Source organism: Elephantulus edwardii, unplaced genomic scaffold (assembly GCF_000299155.1).
Source record: "Elephantulus edwardii isolate Elephantulus edwardi_28Jun2011 unplaced genomic scaffold, EleEdw1.0 scaffold00004, whole genome shotgun sequence".
In the NCBI taxonomy this organism is placed as follows: Eukaryota; Metazoa; Chordata; class Mammalia; order Macroscelidea; family Macroscelididae; genus Elephantulus; species Elephantulus edwardii.
In genome coordinates this window covers 17,135,773-17,145,069 of record NW_006399754.1, presented here as the reverse complement: position 1 = coordinate 17,145,069, position 9,297 = coordinate 17,135,773, and positions in this window count along the sequence as shown.

The following is a 9,297-nucleotide window of genomic DNA, read 5'->3' as shown; positions in this document are numbered from 1 at the left end:
AAGGACTGCAGAATACAATATGGATTGAAGCTCAACAACAAGAAAACAAAGATTCTCACCACTGGGCTGATTGGCAGCATCATAATGGATGGTGAAGAGATTGTGATTGTTGACATTTTCCGTTTGCTTGGCTCTACAATTAACACTGTTGGTACTAGTAGCCAGGAAATTAAAAGATGAATTGCACTGGGATAGTCTGCTGTCAGAAAAATCTCCAAAGAACTGAAGAGCAACAACGTCAGTCTGGAGACTAAGATGCTCCTGATACAGGTCATGGTCTTTACAATTACTTGCTATGCATCAGATAGCTGGACCAGTAGCGATAATAGTAGAGTTGATGCCTTTGAGCTGTGGTGCTGGAGAAGAGTATTGAATGTACCATGGACTACTAGGAGAACAAACAAGTTTGTCCTAGAGAGGGTGAAGCCAGGCTGTTGCTTGGAGGCAAGGATTCTGAAGCTTTGTCTTACATACTCTGGGCATGTTGCAAGGTAGGATCAGTCCTTGGAGAGGGACATCATGCCTGGAGGTTGGAGGGACAGAGAAGGAGAGGAAGACCCTGGATGAGATGGATTGATTCACTCACTGGGAAAATAGGATAGGTGTGTCGGGGACAGTAAGAATGGCAAGGGATAGAGCAGGCTTTAGGGCTATTGTACATGGGGTTGCTATGGGTTGCAGGTGATTCAACAGCACATAACAACAACAACAACAACGTCTAGCTTCCAGCTGCCTTAACAGACACATGACCTTGCAGATCAGCAAGATCTTGCACTTCATCAACAGCTGTAGGACTAAGATAAGAGAAAGAGTGCTTACCACCCTGAGAAGTAAGACTAGAGGTGAGGAAGACTTGCAGTGAGCAAGGCTTGTGGGCAGAGAGACTGTGACATTGCTGTGAATAAATGGTGGCAAGGTGTGACTTGAGTCTTCCTGGATTTGTGTTGGCCACAGTTAAAGGTTTGGCTGTTCTTGCTAGATGTTTGAAAGAGAAGCTGTCTTATAAATACTCTGGGAGAAAACTTGCTGGATGACTTGGTTGTAACTAGTAGGAGGCAAACCTTGCTGGATGATTTGGATTTGACTGCTGAACTGAAACCAGAGCCTGGACTTATGAGTAATCGTGCTTTGGAACTGCTGGACTAAAGCCTGGATTTGTATTGTGAGCTATTCTTTGCCTCCCTCATTCACTTCCCTAATAAACCCATTCTTGATACCACACCTGTGAGTCCGCAATGAATAAACAAACCTTGTTTGTGGGGTGGCTCTAGAGGTACCATGTGGCTGGGCTATGGGCTCCGTATGTGCTTTGTGCTCTGGGACAGTGAGGGGCTGTGCTATTCTTACTTCTTCTGGCTCTTTCAGAGAGACGTTTCATGTCTCGTTTCTCTACACTCAGACATTAACCTTTGCTAATTCTACTTTTCTCCATATGATGTCTTTTTCCAAGGACTGGCTCTTTCAGACTACATGTCCAAAGTAAGAAAGACAATGTTTCACCATCCTTGCCTCTAAGCAGCACCCTGGTTACTTTTTCTCCAAGACAGATTTGTTTGCTCTTCTGGTAACCCATGGCACATTCAATACTCTTCTCCAACATGACATAGAGTACCCTTCAATCATCCTTATTCAATGTCCAACCTTGACACGCATATAAAGCAATGGAATAGATCATGGCTTGGATCAGGAGCACTTTAGTTTTTTAAACTGACAGTCTTACTCTTTAGGACTTTAAGAAGGTTTTTCACAGCATATTTGCTCAATGCAACATATCTTTTGATTTCTAAGTTGCTGCCACCAGAGGTATTGATTGTGGATCCAAGTGAAATGAAGTTGTTGACACCATCAATTTTTTCTCCTTCAATTATGATGTTGTCTATTGATGCAATTGTGACTGATTGGCAGGTATTAGAAGATTCTATTCAAATGGCCTAAGGCTATATAGGTAGCTCTGTGAATTATTCCCAGTAAAATTTCAGTTGTGCCATAGAAGGAATGATTGAAGGAGTTAGAAAAGATTTTTTAGTCAGCGAGGATGAATCTAGTGGAGCATAACTTCTCTTCCACATATTAAAGTTGTGTGAAAATGTCCCAGGAAAGAAATCAGGCTACAAATTTAACCCATAATTTGGAAGACAAGTATATCAGATGGAAAGTGATCTACACATTATTATTATTTCCACTGTTGTCATTGTTCATCCGTGTAGTTAGAAGATTTTCATCTAAACTCCCATTTCTCTTTCTGTTCACAGATACCTTAAGGAAGGGAGGTGGCAGATGTTAGTATTCCCATCATTTCCTAAATAGCATCTGAATTGAAAATACCTGCCCCCTAACCTGTCTGACAGGGATCTGGAGTCTAATTAGATTAGCATCTCTAAACTGTTTTAGGTTTCCCAGAGATAGACATTATGTAAACACAAGGTATTATTATTGTTATCATACAATCATTATGTTATTGTAATTGTGTGGATTCTCCCATAAGGCTATCCAGAATGGGATCCAAGCCAGGCCATTATTTGTCTAGTGCTTTGAGCTTAGATGAAAGGCACGTACATGTTGTCTTATGTTGCTAGCATCATTATTGTGATTATTCTTGCATTTATGGTCATTGAGAGCAAACCAATTTTCAAATTCATCTCAACAGCCATCCAATTTTTTTTTTCATTCTCTCTGTGTTTGAAGGAACGCCATCTGTTTGTGGGCCTGGAGTAAGGCAACATTGAAGGCTTCACCTAGCAGGAGGAGACCCTGTCTCCAAAGGTTGTGGCTTTTTGTCTCTGCTATCTCAGAGCCAGGAATAGTTTGCAGAGTCCCAGGCCAGCTGACAAGCACATGCAGATAAGTCATTCAGGGAACGCCAACTTTGAGTGATCCTTCAGTCACATTTGCCCCTCCTAGGAGCCACAGATGGTTATTCGGAAAAAGATGAAGATGAGATGTATTTCAAAAGATCAAGGAGGAAGAGCTATCAGGCCAAACAGCACACTAGAGAATCATTTTATGAGATTGAAGTTGTTGATTCATCACTAAAGATAGCGGCTGGTAAAGTTGTACAGTTTCTTTTGGGAGGGCATTAATATGTCCCAAGATTTATGTCACCAGTGATGAAAATCTTATTTTAGAGTTTGTGAGTTTGAGACCTGCCTTATTTTCTCTTGCTGTTTTCTGACAATGTCATCCTTAGAGGTCATTCTCATTGCATTATACTGTTTGTCCATAAAGCCATTATTAATCTTCTCTCAACTGTGTTTACAGAGCATAATTAGTTACATGAAAGCTTCACCCTAAGTGTTGTATTTTCTTTCTTTTTTTTCCCCACTAAAAGGTCAATGTTTCTTCCTACCAGAAAATATAAAAATTGTGTGATTTATTAATGTAAGGTGGTATACCCATTTATCTACGTCCCATTTTATCACTGTTCTTTGCAGGACCAACTTCTACCACATTGAAGGGGGTGGGGCGGAAATCTCCTAATTGATGAAGCAGCTGTTCACTGAGATTTTTTTCTATCTATTCAGGCCTGAGCTACACACATCTCTGTGTGATTTATTAAATATGTTTGTAATAACAGAATTATCATCTCTCTCTATCTGATGATGGGTTCTTAGGATGATTTTATGTAGTGCTGATGTCCTAACAGAAGAGTATTGTGCTCTTCTCTGATGAGAAAGTCCCATCTGTCTTCACATGTAGAGAGAAAAGACTACAAGATTGTAAAGTGATCGTGTGTGTTTAGGAATTACTTGGAAGCACTAATAGTTCAGTGTCTAATTATCTGTTGAAAAGTTGGAGGTTCAAATCTACACAGTGGTGCCTCAGAAAGTAGACCTGGCTACTTGCTTTCAAAAGGACATAGCCTTGCAAGAAGCTGCACTATAATCCCAGAGGTGAGTGGTTCGAATCCACCAGATGATCTGCTGGAGACGGAAGGACAATCTCTTCCTGTACCAGTCAGATTCTATTTGATGGTGCACACACATGCACACACACACACACACACACACACACAAGGACATAGCTTTGGAATCTATGGAGCAGTTCTACTCTGCTTACAGGAGGCCACTCCAAGTCAGAACTGACTCAGTGCCAATTAACAACAGCATGAATATTCTTCTCATCTACTTACCAGGCCTTGACTCTGGTGCCAGCAACCCAGCAGAACAATAGCTGTGGTGTGGGCGGCTGCTTCTTCTGGGACTTCACTGTGTGGCCACAGGTTGCAGCTAGCTGGGCCCCAAGTTTGTGGGGCTGAGAGCTCAGGGCGGCACTTTTATTATCTGAACAGAACAAATCTAAGCTAATGTGCGTGGTATAGAGCCTCATTCTCCGGCCATTCTTCCCAGGTTTTCTGCTGTTGCACGCTGGATAATTGCAGTTTAATTGGGTGACATGAAATGAAAACTGTGTCCACATTATCCAGGATTATCTCTTTTTCCTGAAGCCTGCCACCGTTTGAAAGGGTCCCATTTATCAGGCCAAAGAGCTGCACTCGGTGGCTTTCACGAGCCGGGAGGAGTGGGAGAACAGCCGAGGAGAGGGAGAAAGGGAGCTGACAGCTAAGAAGAATTATTTCAGTTGTTTATCACTGGGTAAGGTTATCTGATGCTTTACAAAATGATGTGGAGGCAGCGTGTCGAGCTATGAGTAATGAACGGCGACCGAGTTTGCTTCCTCAACCGGATGGGTCTAGGGCTGCCTCTTTTTTTTGTGTGTGTGGGCACAGATCAACTTTAAAAGCTTCTTTCAGGCAGCATGAATGCACTTCATTTTACTAAAAAGAACTTTGTATTGATAGCTTGGAGAAAGGCAGGTTGTTTTAAAAAGGAAGGGTAGACAATCGGGACAAAATGAGGACTTTTCAGTTCCATTATGTACATGTCGTCCCATTCTTCTCTTCTGTTTATACATTCCCGGCACAATAACGACGCTTTGCAGTAATACGTTTCCCCTTTTACACTATTCATATTGAAAGAGCCCTCACATCATGACCACGGTAATAAATACCATAGAAATGTGAGCATCATGTCAATTTGCATTCTGTGAGAAGATCAAGGTAAACCAAAGGACCGCAGGAATATTCAGCTAATGCTCATTCATCACCCTCCACATCCAGGTAAACGGAGGACCTTGTCACTGCATTGCGGACCCCTTCGTTGTGATTGCACGTGTGTGAGCATTTTAGCCTAATGCACCGATTGTTAAGGAGAAAGAGTGGTCTTTTAAATTGTCTATTGCACTCAAATCCCTAGTTGCACAAAGTCCAGGCAGGAGGCGTTTCTATTCAGAAGTCATAGATAGAAGGCTTTAGTTCTGTAAGTGCAGTGGAGTTGAAGGTTACAGAGGGTATTGTGCGTTCTCTAAAGGAAAGTTTTCGAACGGGGGAAGATCTCATTATCAGTGAAGGCCACAGTGACTATGGGGTGAACAGCTGGCGTAACTACGTGGCGTATCCCAGCAGACCTTACCTTTGCACTGATAATCAAAGGCCGCTTGACACCAGGTCAGAATGTCCTAAATGGACATGATATAAATTGGAAGGTTTCTAAGGAGCCCTGGGCACGTGGTCCACAAGGTGTTGGAATGCTCAAGGTGGAAGATTTCTTATGAAATCAGAAGTGTACCTAAGTCATCCACCTATCTAGTTAAATATTGTGTACATTCATGTACAGATATTCTGTTATGTCTGGAACTTAAGCTGACATTGAGCTTCAAAGACAAGAAGAGGAAAAGTTGAAGTTGAAATGACTTGATGTTATGTATATATTGTGAACTCAACAACAACTCATTGCTGTCGAGTTGGAACCAAGTCATATCTGACCCTCCAGCAGGCTTTCAGAAGCTATAAACTGCACAGGAGGAAACAGCCCTTCTCCTCCCTCAGAGCATCTGGTAAGTGTGAACTGCCTGTCTTTGGATAGACAGTGCAACTCTTTTCACACTCAGCCACCACATTGTTGAATTCACTGACCCTTCATTAAGACAACGTGACTCAACTCTCTCCAAGGCTCTTCTGCCTTTCTATACTCGTCTCCTGAAGCAGATTTTTAAAGTGCAGGCAATGTTTCCAAGTGAAGGACTTACTGCCGGCTTGATGTGATCTCAATGTATTTCTCCATGCTGTTCTTGTGTAACATAAAGTCAGAACCAACCCATAACTGACTCTCCAGTGGCTTTTCAAGACAGTTAATCACACAGGAGGAGGTTGCCCATCCTTCTCCCACTGAGCAGCTGGTGGCCTTGAATGCCTTCGGGATTGCAGTGCAGCTTCTTGCCACTAGGCCACCAGAGCTACCTGTTTCTCCATATTGTGTTGATTGCTTTCAAGTCAAGCACGACTCATAGTGACGTTATGAACGAAAGGCCTGAAGTCCCTCTACAACTAGCAACATTTATCAAAGTTCATAGAGTTTCTGGAGGCATTGTTATTTAGGAAGTGGATGCCACTCCTGCACGGTGACCAATAAGTACATAAATTTAGAAAATCAGGCAACTGGAAAAATTGCCATAAGTCTCTTAATAGAGACCTTTCATTACCTTAAAACAAGTATTTCCATTTCAAAAGTAATTTTTGTTATTAATATTTATATTATGGAGGGGTTTTCCCCTCCCTTACAATCATCCCACCAACCACTACTTTTGTGAAAGTGGGTAAGCCAGCTAATTCATGCCTCAAGCCCTGTAAACATAACATTTTAAATTAAGTGTATCATTCTTTCTTTTCTTACTCTCATTTTATTCCACTCATAGAAGATTAAAGGAATGTCTTTTGTGATTTGTCTCCCTTTTAACCTGCATCAATATTGTGTGTAACAATGTGTTTGCCAGGGACCTCGCCCACTACTTTTTCTGATTTCCCCTTAATTTGTAGTTTCTTTATATTATTTGCTTCAGTAATGTCTGATTCATTCAGAAGAAAGAAGAGTTAGAAAGAAATCCCATTTAGGTGTTGCCAAAAGGCCTAAGCACAAACTTAACTCTATTTTGAGAGCTTAGACTCTCTGCAGAATTCACATCCAGAAGGAATATGACAGAGCTTCTCTGTTTTAGGAGAACTGATCCCACAGCACATTACTGCTATCTTCATTTTTAAGTGTTGTTTATTTCCTTGCTCTTAAAAAATTACTAATGGAACCATGGGCTTGAGCACCTCAGAGATTGTGAGAAGGGTGCATGATTGGGCAAGGCTTCCTCATTCAGACGTCTGTGAGGCAGGGCCAACTTGACAGCAAGTTTGACATTCATTTTTTTATATATAGAAAATATCCTTTATTTAAAATGCATGCTTTGATGAAGGCATCAGCCTGACATTAATATTATTACATTATCTCTCTTTGTTTATTTTTATTCTCTGCCAAACCTTTATGTGGAACTCTAGTGACTTAGTCTGCAGAAAACTGGGCTGCTAGCCAAAAGGCCACTCCTCTCTGGTAGATCGAATCCACCAGCTGCTCTATGGGAGAAAGGTGGGCAGTCTGCTTCCATGTTTCCTTGCAGTTTACAGCTCTGAAAACTGCAGGAGGTCAGTTATGAATAGCTCCAAAGTGACAGCATTGACTTTGGCCTTGACTTTGAAAAATATATTTCAATATATACTTAAAAGTGACATCCACTTCCTAGATAACATGCCTCCAGAAACTCTATAAACTTTGATAAATGTAGATAGTTGTAGAGGGGTTTCAGGCCTTTTGTTCATAGGGTCACTATGAGTCGTGCTCCACTTGAAGGCAAACAACAACAACAATGTATACGTGTGTGTGTGTGTGTGTGTGTGTGTGTGTGCTGTTGGCTGTATTGGCTGTAGTCTGATTTGTCTTCCTGTAATTATTCAACTTGCATCTGCCTTATAGATTAGTGTTTGTCATGACTCTTGGTTGTGGAGATGACACAGAGGACAGGGCAGAATTTTGATCTGTTGTTCACAGGGTTGGCTAGTGAGAGTTGTGGTTGACTCCATGGACCTAATATTTACTGTTAAAGCAGATCCTTCGTGACAGTATTTACCTTTGTCTTTCTTCACTCCTAAGCACCTCTCAGTCTTCCTTTGCCTTGACCATATTGTGCTGACCTCCATCTTATCGTCTACGGCCTTTCCTTTCACCCAAGTTGATTCTTGCCTACTCCCTAGTTAGTTTGACATTCTCAAAGCTCGTTGCTATATAGAGTTAGAACCTACGCACAGCTGGCTTTATACAGCATTATTGGAAGCTGCCAATCACACGGGTAGAAAGAAAGCTCAGAGCCACTGGTGGAGTCAAACCACTGGAGAGGTATTGCCTTTGGGTTCACAGTACAGCTCCCTGTGGGATGTGCCACCCGAGCTCTGAGCTTGACATTAGGTTATTTTTTCTGTCAGGTGTCCTTTCAATCAGTCCTTCTCAAATAGAGAAGAGTATATCAGCTTGAAGAAGAATCTTTGCTTGTCTGGCAGCCATAACAAATGCACATGGAGGAAGAGAGAGCTCATGTCAGACCTGCTTATAAAGAAATGTCTAAAGATGAGTGTTTTCTGGACGGAGAGCTACGTGTCACAGTTTAACGAGGATCTGTGCCACACACCTATTTCCTCTACTTTCCTCCCAGGTAGCGAGCGATAGACTGCAAATTGGGTTTATAGCAAATGTGAGAATATTTTGCTTTACATAAGAGAGAAGAACTTGGGCACATATCACAAATAGCTATCCTCTAGAATAAAGATGGGCAGAAATTCACAAGTGGGGCATCTACATAGACCGCTAGCCTTTGTTCAGTTACTGACCACGAAGGCTGCAAAGGGAGCATGGACCAACATTACACACTTCTTGCATGAAAACATATGGGAGGCACTTTTGAAAAGAGAGGAGCCTGGAAGAATCAAATGAGAATTAAACAAACAAAACTTCTAAAATTACTCAGTACTCCAAAGGCTGAATGACAGGAGCTTGGAGCTTTCCTGCTCACTTACTCTTTGTGTGGACTGTAACCAGATTGTTGTTGCTGTGGTTCAGTGGTTATTATTTGCTGCCAACTCAGCTGGCTCATGGTGACCTTTCAGATAACCCAGGCCTGCACCATCTCTGTGGCCTTTGAATGGGTTGGAGCCCATTGGGGAGGCTTTGGGCCCGTTCCTCTCATTGAGGGTTTTCCTTGGCTCTCTACTTTACCAAACATGATGCTCATTTCTAGTTATTTGTTCTGCCTAGTGAGGTGTCAAAAGGAAGTGAAGTCTTATCAACCTTGTTTCCAAGGTATTGATTTGAAGAGTAAGCTCTTCATTCTTTGGTTGTTGTTGTTGTTATGTGCCGTCGAGTCGCCTGC